Here is a 14,050-nt window from a genome sequence, read left to right on the forward strand (position 1 = left end):
ATCGCACGTGTTAATGATGTTAGCCCGACGTTGTGTAACATGGGGTAAAGGCGCCGTCTACGTGCCAACGTCGACCCAACGTCGCGCCAACGGTGATAACACGAGACCGATGTTTGAGCAACGTCAACCAGCCAACGTGGAACGTCAGTCCGGATCTGGGAAAAAGATCTGGGAATCCCTCTATAATTTTTTTTGTGAGCTTCGATCTTCATTCCGGACCCGGTGCTGCTGTTCCAGTCTCCGCGAAGATCGCTAAACATTTCATACCGACTGCACTACTGATTAATTGGAGAGTTCATAGTAGTTAGGTCCAAAACTTCAATTCCGTGACCATTTTCTGGCTAGTAAGGTTTGACGATTGATTTGACTTCTATTGACATTTTATAACAAAAATAGCCTCTATGTCCCTCCCAAAAATCCCGGCATTTTTCGCCAGAGGCCCGAATCCAAGATGACCGCCGGCACTATCTTGAAAAATTAAGTTTTGAACCAGAACACCTAGAATCACGTACAAAGACACTTTTTTGGGTAATTTGACCACGAGGATTCCGAATCTGACATTAGTTTGACGTTATGACATTATTTTGACCCAGAAATCCAAGATGGCCACCATCCAGTAGAGCGAAAATGCAACTTTTAAATGGGAGAACATATGATCATGAATTAACACATTATTTTGGCTAAATCTATACTGGCCACGGAATTGAGGTCCTGATTAGTGAATTGCTATTTTCTTGTTTTTTATTTGTCTGTGTGTGTAATGTCATATACTTATTTCTGTCTTTCCAGGGAGTATACGAGCAAATGAGACGGCACTGAGAAGCGCAGTATTCAGAAGATAGCTGTCAAGAGAATGTCCACCGTTCCGTGTGTCCTCCAGTGTGGCGGGCTTTGCAATGAAGCCACTGATGTCGTTACCTCCGTTGAGAGTTGGGAAAATCTCAAGAAAAAAGCCCTGTTATGGAGCGGTCTTGACAAGTTCGGAGACGTTTATGCAACAGTCAATTGGGATAATGGTCCCGGCAGACAATGTGTCCATAAATCATGTAGGCTGACCTTATGGAATGCTAATAAACTGGAGCAGGCCAAGACAAGACAGAAAAAACGAGAAGTCAAGGAATGCCAATCTCAGTCTTCGTCCATGTCTGAGGCTTTCCCCCCGGCTGCTTCTCCACCTGCCAAGCGGCTGTGATCAAGTGTAGAAGGGCTGATACATGAAAAAACAAAATGTGTCTGGTGCTGTAAACCGGAGTCGGCAAAGCACCCAGAATCAAAGCTGTCCCTGATTTCGTATGATAATGCATGGGCAACGTTCAAGAGTCACACGGTGGTCCTCGAAGATCAGAGCATGCGAGACAGAATCAACTGTGTGATCGATTATGCAGCTGATGACCCATATGCGATTGAGATCAGATATCACAACCAATGCTGGTTGAAATATGTGCGTAGTTACCAGAAAATGAGTGAAGATGACAAACTCCCACGCATGCACAATGTCAATCTCCGTGAGGCTCAGACTATCTTCTTTAACCGCATCAGAACAGTTATCTTTGAGGAACGTGAGCTAAGGTCACTACAGAGCCTCCTCAAAGACTACAGCTCTATCATATCTCGGTATGGCTTCTCAACATCCAGCATCAAGTCATCCTTTATCAAAGATATCCTGACCCGGGAGTTTGAGGGCAAGATCGGCTTCCACTCCCGCCCTCAGAGAAACCAGAGCGACCTAGTCTATGACATGTCTGGGGGTGGTTCATATGTTTAAGCAGCACTCTCCGCCATCGGTGTTGGCAGTGAACAACTGGTGCACAATGTGCCCCTACTCCAACATGGCCTGGGACATGTGGATCGAATGCACCATGAACAAGGGCAGCAAAATGAAGTCTGGCTGGCTCTCCATTCTCAAGAATGAGAAGCAGCTGCTGGTGCACTCCAGAAATGTGAACAATGTAGCCCAGATCCAGGCGGCTCATAATGCCCTGGCCAACCGAAAAAAAGCCAAGAGGAAGCACATTGAATGTGGCCCAAAACGAATGCGAGAAGATGAGCAGTGCGTGCAGGACCTGGTAGCCTGCATACATGAGTTTGACTCCTTTCCATTCGACCCATCCTCACCCACACTCCGCACCCTACAGTCAGCCATGCCTGCCTCTAATGAGCTCGTTGTGGACTTCAATTCTGCCCATGCTGCAGGGGAGGAAAAGTTGACCAGCTTCTTGCAGGAGCGGGTATTCAGTAAGAATACCTCCCTTCATGCACTTGTCCCTCTGAGTAAACGCTTGACATTTGCCAAGATGCCAGACATGGAGAAGCCCAGGGAGGAACTCAAAACGAGAGCTGCTGAAATGGAGCGGAATGCTCTCAAGGCAGTGATCAACCTGGTTGAGGTCAGTCATCTTGTGGACCTCACTGAGTTGCTGGAACATCGTGTTGTTGAGGAGTGTGTGGCTTTATTCAACTCCAACGGAACATACAGGAAGACACAGAAGAGTAAGCTCATCCAGAAACTCTCTCTGCAATCTGTATATCTGCAGGAACCCTACACCGCTCTCATCGACATGGGCATGATTTGGAGGATGGCAACTCCATCAGCAGAGGATCGACAGACGCAACATGGCACCCCATACAAGTGGTCAGACTATGTCCACAAGGTGTCTTCCATCATCCTTGCCCGCCATGGTGATGCTGAACGTATCTTCTGTGTGAATGACCCATATGACACACCATACTCTACTAAAGATGACGAGCGAGACCTGCGGGTACAGGGTAAGGCACATATACCCAACACCTACATGAAATTGAATGACCCCTTCCCTTCTGCCCAAGCATTCAAAACACTTCTATGTAGCGTCAGCAACAAGGGGCGGATGCAAAAGCTGATATGCACCTACCTGACAGACCTTGCAGAGAGTGTTGATGCAGAGAGTGTTGATGCAGAGAGTGTTGATGCAGAGATTGTCTACTCTGTTGGCTCCCACTGCACCAATTTGTCAACCCAGCAACCAATGGAGAACTACAGCTTTGACCAGTCTGAGGCTGATACTGTCCTCTTTTCTGCTTACGCAGTTCTGCGTGAATCGAGCTACAGTGGCCCTGTTGTCATTGATACCGCTGATACCGATGCCTATGTCGCGGCAGCAGTCATCTCGCAGCAGCTGCCCGGAAAGCTCTGTATCAAGAGGAAGAAGGAGACTATCTTATGTCATGGCCTGGTTCATGACGAGATGGCAGACTGTATTGTGCAGCTGCACTGTATGACAGGCTGTGATGCCAACTCAGGCTTCTATGGCAAGGGTAAGAAGTTGGTGTATGACCGGGTGGCGAAGAGCCCTGTGGCTCGACGGCAGCTCTCGCTGTGTGGAGATAGCCTTGACCTTGAGGAGGAGGTGCTAGAGGAGCTCTTCCAGTTCACACGACATGTCATCAATGGCGACGAAAAGAATAGCACCATGGCTGAGGCCCATGCAGCAAAGTGGAAGACACTGAAAAACAAATCATTTATCCGTCTCCCTCCAGATGCAGACAGCCTACGCCAACACTGCCTCCGAGCAAACTACTTGGCATATCTTGTGCGTCATCCCTCCAAGAAACACCACCCCTCGCCACTCGGACATGGCTGGGAGCTGGTGGGTGGTCGCTGTCGCCCTGTCCGCCACACGCAACCTGCTCTCCCGACACATCTACCTGCACCAGGGCCAGCTGAAGAGAGTGAGGAAGATGAGAGCCAGGAGGGGAATGAGGAGCGAGATGATGATGTACAAAGGCGGGGAGATTCATCGGAATCTGATTATTCAGATTCTAGTGAAGCAGAATGCTCTGATTCGGACTAATCATATAATTAAAGGTCATATTGATTAATTACTTCATTTGAAAACTGTTCAAGTCACAGCTATTAAAAATAGCTTATTTTGAAGTGTAATGAGTTTACTTGTCATGCAATCATCAATTACTTTACTGCAAGATATCCTTATGGAGGTAGTTTCTTTAACATGTTTAAGTACAAAAGTTGCATTTTCGCTCTACTGGATGGTGGCCATCTTGGATTTCTGGGTCAAAATAATGCCATAACGTCAAACTAATGTCAGATTCGGAATCCTCGTGGTCAAATTACCCAAAAAAGTGTCTTTGTACGTGATTCTAGGTGTTCTGGTTCAAAACTTAATTTTTCAAGATAGTGCCGGCGGTCATCTTGGATTCGGGCCTCTGGCGAAAAATGCCGGGATTTTTGGGAGGGACATAGAAGCTATTTTTGTTATAAAATGTCAATAGAAGTCAAATCAATCGTCAAACCTTACTAGCCAGAAAATGGTCACGGAATTGAAGTTTTGGACCTAACTATAGTACACGATACTCCGCACATTGTCACACAAGGAAAATCGACGCAGGAGGAGGCCATTTGGCCCGTTTTGCCTGAGCCACATAAACGCCGGACCAATTTTATCCGTCAAAACGACGCAATTTCATTAGTGGGGGGGGGGGGGGGGGGGGGGAGCAAGTGGAGGAATGTGGATGAGACAATGTGACATTTCCAGGAATATCCCAAGGGTGTCAAAAATAAAAGTGAGGAAATATATTAATTTTTTCAAGAAGCAAGAAGAAGACAAAACAATCGAAGAATTTTCAAGTATATTGGTCGGTTGCGTTTGTGGTTCTGTCTGTCTGTCTGTCTGTCTGTTTGTTTGTCTGTTTGTTTGTCACTGGCTTACAGGTCACAATTCTAAACCGATCGTCACGAAACTTCACCAAGTTGTATAAGTCGCCCCAATTGAGAAGCCTATTGTTTTTGGGGTCAAAAGGTCAAAAGGTCAACATAGACCAAAGGTGACCAACTTTGCCAAATTTCTAAAATCCTCAATTTTCATCCGATTGACTTGAAATTTGAAGAGGACTTGCAAATCTGGTCACTGAATTCACCCACTAAGTATGTTTGAGGTCAACATAGGCCAAAAGGTCAACATAGGCCAAATTTCTAAAATCCTCAATTTTCATCCAATTTAATTGAAATTTGAAGAGGACTTGCATATCTGGTCACTGAATTCAACCACAAATTATATTTTAGGTAAACATAGGCCAAAAGGTCAACATAGGCCGAATTTCTAAAATCACCAATTTTCATTTGATTGACTTGAAATTCTAAGAGGATTTACATATATGATCACTGAATTCAACCACCAACTATTTTTGAGGACAACATAGGCCAAGTTTTTAAAATCCTCAATTTTCATCCGATTGACTTGAAAATTGAACAGCATTTGCACATTGAGTCACTAAATATGGAAACTAACTATTTTTGAGGTCAAAAGGGCAAAGGTCATCTCAAGGTCAACCTTCCAAAATCATCATTTTTCATCTGAAAAATCGTCACTTTTCTTCCTGTTGACCTGAGCTTTGATCAAGATTGTCAATTTTAATCTTGATGAAATGGACAATTTGCTGTATCAATGGAATTTTTTTATTGGGGGTGGGGGGCGGATTTTGCAAGTATCGTGCTCCGCATGACGTCTTCTTGATTGGTTGTTTTTTGGGGGATTCTATCACATGTTTTTTCATTTAAAAAAAAGTTTTTGCCGACTTGTTTAACTTTAACTTTCATTTTTCCCGATGTGGATGCAAATGACGTCATCATCCAGTCATTCTTTTTAGGGGTGTTTACATGGGGAACCCCCTCGCCTCCTCCGACTCATACCCTTCAATGATATATCTCATACAAGGCTCTTCCCTAGTTCCCATCCAATATTTCCATCCCTTCTATCTCCACTCAAACATTCTGCTAACCTTTTGTCCTTCACTTTTGGAGTCATCTATTTATTTTGTACACCAACATGGCAGAATTTTTATTTACCCTCTCTTGTTTATCTGCTCCTTCCCTTCTACTCCATCCCCATACTTATATATCCTCTGAATCTTCCTTTGCTTCTCCCCCAAACTCCGCTCACCTCCTTCCGCCAGATCTGGATTCCGTTGAGAAAAAAAATCGAATTGGTTTATTTTTGTCACTTACCCAACTCATCCACCAAGTTTTGTCATAAGCTATCCACAACTTTTTGAAATCATCGGTTTTATCGCCATCGTTCAATGGTGAAGAATTCCAAAAAATTTCCCTAATCCGGATCCGGATTCTAATCTCCACCAAAATAGAATAAACTCTTCCTTGTCACACACCCAACCTCTCCACCAGGTTTTATCCAAATCCGTCCACAACCTTTTGAGATATCCTATTCACAAATAGACTAACAAGAAGGCATCATGTGGAGCACGAAACTTGCAAAATCCACCATCCACCCCCAACAAAAAGTTGCTATGGATACATCAAATTGTCCATTCCATTAAGTTTAAAATTAACGGTTTTAATCAATGTCAGGTGAATCGGATGAAAATTCATTATTTTTCAGGTAAGTTCATGATTTTTAAGTTGGACCTTCAGTTGACCTCTGACCTTTTGACTTCAAAATAGTTGGTTTCCCAAATCAGTAATGCACCATGCAATTGCTCTTTAATTTTCAGTTTAATTGGACAAAATTGACGACTTTTCAGATGAAAATTGATGATTTTGAAGTTTGACCTTCAGTTGACCTTTGACCTCAAAATATTTGGTTTCCCAAGTCAGCGATGCACTATGCAATTGCTCTTTTTCAGTTTAATTAGACAAAATTGAAGACTTTTGACCTTTGACCTTTTGACCTCAAATTAGTTGTTTTCTCAATTCAGTAATGCACTATGCAATTGCTCTTTAATTTTCAGCTTAATCAGATGAAATTGACTTTTCAAATGAAAATTGATGATTTCACAAGTTTGACCTTGAGTTGACCTTTGACCTCAAAATAGTTGGTGTCCCAATTCAGTGATGCACTATGCAATTGCTCTTTAATTTTCAGCTTAATCGGATTAAAAGTGATGATTTTTCAGATGAAAATTGATGATTTTAGAAGTTTGACCTTGAGTTGATCTTTGATCCCAAAATAGTTGGTTTCTCAATTCAGTGATGCACTATGCAATTGCTCTTTAATTTTCAGCTTAATCGGATGAAATTGACTTTTCAGATGAAAATTGATGATTTTGGAAGTTTGACTTTGAGTTGACCTTTGACCTCAAAATAGTTGGTGTCCCAATTCAGTGATGCACTATGCAATTGCTCTTTAATTTACAGTTTAATCGGATGAAAAGTGATGATTTTTCAGATGAAAATTGATGATTTCAGAAGTTTGACCTTTAGTTGACCTTTGACCTTAAAAATAGTTGGTTTCCCAATTCAGTGATGCACTATGCAATTGCTCTTTAATTTACAGTTTAATCGGATGAAAAGTGATGATTTTTCAGATGAAAATTGAGGATTTCAGAAGTTTGACCTTGAGTTGAACTTTGACCTTAAAATAGTTGTTTTCCCAATTCAGTGACTCAATATGCAAATGCTGTTCAACTTTCAAGTTAATTGGATAAAAAATGACAATTTTAGAAATTTCACCTCAAGATGACCTTTGACCTCAAAATCAATAGACTTTTCAGTTGTGATTACCTCTACAACTTGGTAAAGTTTCATGATGGTGTGAGTCGTCACTTTCGAGGAAACTCCTCCCTTCGTTGGCATGCTTACTAAGCATTGTGCGTTGTGCGATGGCTGTATATGTAAAAATGGGTGATGAGCAGGTGAGCTGGCGCCAATGAAGGGATAAACCTGCACAGAGAAGTGATTAAAGTGGTAGAGCTTTGTGCTGTCCCTCTCCCACTCTCTATTCCTGTGAGCATCAATGGCTGCAGGTGCAGTAAATACAACGTGAAGTCTGATTCACATAGGCCCGGCAGAATGGCCATGTCGTCCGTAAGATGACGGCTGCCCTAGATGTCCAAAGTGGACACATCTGTCTGCAGAGGCTGTGCAGTGATGTCTAAATTGGTGCCACCGCTGACTTTCATGGGGACATTTATCCACGAAGTAGCGCTGCCCAAGCTGACCTACAGGTGTAGTCTGGTGGCTGAGTATCCTTCTCATAACCTTAGCCCCAAGAGGCTTCCCCCACAAGGGGGTGGGGATCCGTTACCCTGGACAAGGGGCCCATACCAGGTACTGTCAGCTCGAGCCAGCTGAGTCCGGGACTCACATAGAGGCCTCAAGCTGACACCGTGTATCGTTCAATCCCGTTCCGAGGTCAGAGAGACTAAAAAATAATCACTGGTAATCTGAGTACGTGCCGAGTTGTAGCACATACAAAAAGTTTAACTAACAGATCCCGCCAGTTTGAAAGTTTTCCACGCGTTTATTATGTCGCACTACTGTATGCGACGACTGTCGCACTATTATTATATGTCGCACTACTTTGTCTTGCATCGAAGGCACTAATTTTGAATCAAGGCCTATCAGAACACTTGTTTGGGTCACATGACATACAAAATGGCGGCGCCCATGTCACGCTGAATGTTTAGTCATGGCGTCGGGAAAATCGCGTTTAAAGTGCTTCATGCACTTTGAACACGTCGTGAATGACATAACTTCGCCGTTTACGCCTCTTAGATGGAGTAAATATCGTGAATGCCTGCAGACGTGGCTGCAATTGGACGGTGAGTGTCACAATCTTGCCAACAGACACCAGCATCTGGTCAACGTCGAGTTCACCAACACCTCCACGAGTCTATGGTACACCTCCACGAGTCTAGGATCTACCTCCACGAGTCTACGATACACCTCCACGAGTCTACGATACACCTCCACGAGTCTACGATACACCTCCACGAGTCTACGATACACCTCCACGAGTCTACGATCTACCTCCACGAGTCTAGGATCTACCTCCACGGGTCTAGGATCTACTTCCACGAGTCTAGGATCTACCTCCACGAGTCTAGGATCTACCTCCACGAGTCTAGGATACACCTCCACGAGTCTAGGATCTACCTCCACGAGTCTAGGATCTACCTCCACTGCTAATTATACCCCACGTTATTGTGCAGGGTGGGACGAAACGAGCTCTGTTGTACAATTTCTGCATCGGTGGGTGATATTGAATATGCGTCCGCCTGCGTTCGATGTCAACCCACTGTTTACGTTTGATCTCGATTACAGGTCACATGGCAGAGGTAAAACCTCAGATGTTTCAAACTCGAGTTATGATCTGCAAAAATATTTTCAAAGGGCACATGTCATGTTACACCCAAAAATTTAATCTGTCCATCTTTGCACAGCAGGCCATTGTGGTGTCAAATTTGGTTGTTGTTGTATCACGTCGGACAGTTCTCTCGAACAAGCCCTTGACACAAAGACAGCGGATCGATCTCCCAGAAACGACGCAGAGATCCCCCACATCGAGGATGGTGTGACCCACCTTCACGAAGTCAGGGCCACGTCCGAGTTGGAGAAAGAAAGAAACAGGCACAAGAGGGAAAGGGACGGTCCATGGGGACCAATCGGCACTCTGACCCTAACAAAGCGCTGACCTGACGAATCGGGGCAGCAGGACAGAATGGGGAAGATTTTGGAGGGGGAAGGGTTCGACCACCATGAAGAAGCATCCGCGATATTTACTGTCAAGTTTGATTGAAATCCCTTCTCTCGTCCACAAGTTGTTGTGGTAACCAAGATTTTAAATTAAAGGTCACATGACCATGGTCCCTTTGACCTTTTCAACCCAAAATCGAACCAGTTCATCTTTGCATTACAGTTCATACCAATTTTGTTATCATACCAATTATTACAGTTCATACCAATAAGCCAATCACATAAGCAGTTATTCTGGAAACGAAAGTCTGGTACGGACCGACAACCGGACGGACAACCGTCCTGCGGAGGCATAAAAACGTGCACTGTATACTAATTTTAATAATAAAATGCTCACTATCACCTTGCTGTTCTACCTGAGCAAAATAATTGCTGATTAATTCTACGTGAGATTTTTCAAGTATATTGCTTGATCTTGTGCGTTATTCTGTCTGTTTTTCTGTCTGTCTGTTTGTTTGTCTGTCTGTTTGTCTGTCTGTCTGTCTGTCTGTCTGTCTGTCAGTCAGGCGCTTACAGGTCACAATTTTCAACCGATCTTCACGAAACATCACCAAATGGTAGAGTTGATCATAAGCAAGAAGCTTATTGTTTTTGGGATCAAAAGGTCAATAGGTCAACATAGGCCAAAGTTCACCAACTTTGTCGAATTTCTAAGATCCTCAATTTTCATCCGAGAATTTTCGCATACATCGAAGCCTGCATCTTTGCGTATTGACACGACGGTGAATCATGTATCATGCGATATCACATCAGTAGACCCGTGGAGGTAGTATCATGCGATTTACTTCAGGTGTGTGCCTTATTATTATCTATGGATTGATACTTATTGTATCAATGGATTATCATGTATTCATCGGATTCATACCGCCGACCATAATACCAAGCTTCCCTACTCTACATTCACTATGCTATCCCTGGTCATCGTGCGGGCCCCATATGCATCTGGAGGCATTTTTAGTGTCGCCCTCTTCATCCGTTGTTTTCCAGACAACCACGCAACGTCGTCAATAAGCAGTATCCCTTCCATATGCCAAGCTTACCCATTTTCGAGAGGATATCTCTGATGGTTTCGAAAATATTTTAGGTTAATTTCGGAGAAATTTAATGAATTTTACAGTAGGTACGTACGACAAAAGTACATTTTTTACATTTCCGCTGTATCATGCGTGCGTAAGTAAGAGCCTTCAAAACTGGCAGGGCCACAGAACCATGGGAGGGTCTGTGCCAAGCATAAATTCCGAGGCTGAATTATATATACTGACGGAGATACCACGCCGCAAAGTCGGCACCGGAGCTAAAAATCCTCCTTTTTGACTCTACATGACCTAGTTTGACGTGGTCGTTCATGGAAACTGGCAGGATTTCAGAGTTAAACTTTTAACAAGGTCAGACATGTTGTATACAATAAAACAATGCATAGAAATCGTAGTCAAGCGAGTTTGGAACGAAACTCATTTTTTGGCACTATTTCAGGCCTCAGCTTGAGGCCGATTGACCATGGATTCACATCACTAGATTACCTACATCACTAGAACCACAACCTCAGTCATGGATTCACATCAGTAGATCAACCACATCACAAGATCCACAACCTCGGTCATGGATTCACATCAGTAGATCACCCACATCAACTAGATCTACAACCTCGGTCATGGATCCACATAAATAGATTACCTACATCACTAGATCCACAACCTCAGTCATGAATCCACATCAGTAGATTACCCACATCACTAGATCCACAACCTCAATCATGGATTCACATCAGTAGATCAATCACATCACTAGATCCACAACCTCGGTCATGGATTCACATCAGTCGATCACCCACATCACTAGATCCACAACCTCGGTCATGGATTCAAATCAGTCGATCAACCACATCACTAGATCCACAACCTCGGTCATGAATTCACATCAGTAGATTGCCCATATCAGTAGATCCACAACCTCTGTCATGGATCCACATCAGTAGATTGCCCATATCAGTAGATCCACAACCTCAATCATGGATTCACATCAGTACATTACCCACATGACTAGATCCACAACCTCGGCCATGGAACCACATCAGTAGATTACCCACCTCAGTAGATCCATAACCTCGGGCATGGATCCAAATCAGTGGATTACTCTCATCAGTAGATTATCCATATTAGTAGATCCATAACCTCGGTCATGGATCTACATGAGTAGATCCCCTACATCAGTAGATCCACACTCTCGGCCATGGATCCACATCAGTAGATTACTCACATCAGTAGATTACCCACATCAGTAGATCCACACCCTTGGTCATAGATCCACATTGGTAGATTACCCACATCAGTAGATCCACACCCTCGGTCATAGATCCACATCAGTAGATCCACAACCTCAGTCATGGATCCACATCAGTAGATTACCCATATCAGTAGATCCACAACCTCAATCATGGATTCACATCAGTACATTACCCACATGACTAGATCCACAACCTCGGCCATGGAACCACATCAGTAGATTACCCACCTCAGTAGATCCATAACCTCGGGCATGGATCCAAATCAGTGGATTACTCTCATCAGTAAATTATCCATATTAGTAGATCCATAACCTCGGTCATGGATCCACATGAGTAGATCCCCTACATCAGTAGATCCACACTCTCGGCCATGGATCCACATCAGTAGATTACTCACATCAGTAGATTACCCACATCAGTAGATCCACACCCTTGGTCATAGATCCACATTGGTAGATTACCCACATCAGTAGATCCACACCCTCGGTCATAGATCCACATCAGTAGATCCACAACCTCAGTCATGGATCCACATCAGTAGATTACCCACATCAGTAGATCACCCACATCAGTAGATCCACCCTCTCGGTCATGGATCCACATCAGTAGATTACCCACATCAGTAGATTACCCACATCAGTAGATTACCCACATCAGTAGATTACCCACATCAGTAGATCCACACCCTTGGTCATAGATCCACATAGGTAGATTACCCACATCAGTAGATCCACACCCTCGGTCATAGATCCACATCTGTAGATCCACAACCTCGGTCATGGATCCACATCAGTACATTACCCACATCAGTAGATTACCCACATCAGTACATTACCCACATCAGTAGATTACCAACATCAGTAGATCACCTACATCATTAGATCCACACCCTCGGTCATGGATCCACATCAGTAGATTACTCACATGAGTAGATCCACACCCTCAGTCATGGATCCACATCAGTACATTACCCACATCAGTAGATTACCCACATCAGTACATTACCCACATCAGTAGATTACCTACATCAGTAGATCACCTACATCATTAGATCCACACCCTCGGTCATGGATCCACATCAGTAGATTACCAACATGAGTAGATCCACACCCTCGGTCATGGATCCACATCAGTAGATTACTCACATGAGTAGATCCACACCCTCAGTCATGGATCCACATCAGTACATTACCCACATCAGTAGATTACCCACATCAGTACATTACCCACATCAATAGATTACCCACATCAGTAGATTACTCACATCAGTAGATTACCCACATCTGTAGATTACCCACATCAGTAGATTACCCACATCAGTAGATTACCCACATCAGTAGATTACCCACATCAGTAGATTACCCACATCAGTAGATTACCCACATCAGTAGATTACCCACATCAGTAGATTACTCACATCAGTAGATTACCCACATCAGTAGATTACCCATATCAGTAGATTACCCACATCAGTAGATATCCCACATCAGTAGATTACCCACATCAGGAGATTACCCATATCAGTAGATTACCCACATCAGTAGATTACCCACATCAGTAGATTACCCACATCAGTAGATCCACACCCTCGGTCATGGATCCACATCAGTACATTACCCACAGCAGTAGATTACCCACATCAGTACATTACCCACATCAGTAGATTACCCACATCAGTAGATTACCCACATCAGTAGATTACCCACATCAGTAGATTACCCACATCAGTAGATTACCCACATCAGTAGATTACTCACATCAGTAGATTACCCACATCAGTAGATTACCCACATCAGTAGATTACCCACATCAGTAGATCCACACCCTCAGTCATGGATCCACATAAGTACATTACCCACATCAGTAGATTACCCACATCAGTAGATTACCCACATCAGTAGATTACCCACATCAGTACATTACCCACATCAGTAGATTACCCACATCAGTAGATTACCCACATCAGTAGATTACCCACATCAGTACATTACCCACATCAGTAGATTACCCACATCAGTAGATTACCCACATCAGTAGATTACCCACATCAGTAGATTACCCACATCAGTAGATTACCCACATCAGTAGATTACTCACATCAGTAGATTACCCACATCAGTAGATTACCCACATCAGTAGATTACCCACATCAGTAGATTACCCACATCAGTAGATTACCCACATCAGTACATTACCCACATCAGTACATTACCCACATCAGTAGATTACCCACATCAGTAGATTACCCACATCGGCACATTACCCACATCGGTAGATTA

This window comes from Myxine glutinosa, chromosome 1 (assembly GCF_964187855.1).
Source record: "Myxine glutinosa chromosome 1, kmMyxGlut1.1, whole genome shotgun sequence".
NCBI lineage: Eukaryota > Metazoa > Chordata > Myxini > Myxiniformes > Myxinidae > Myxine > Myxine glutinosa.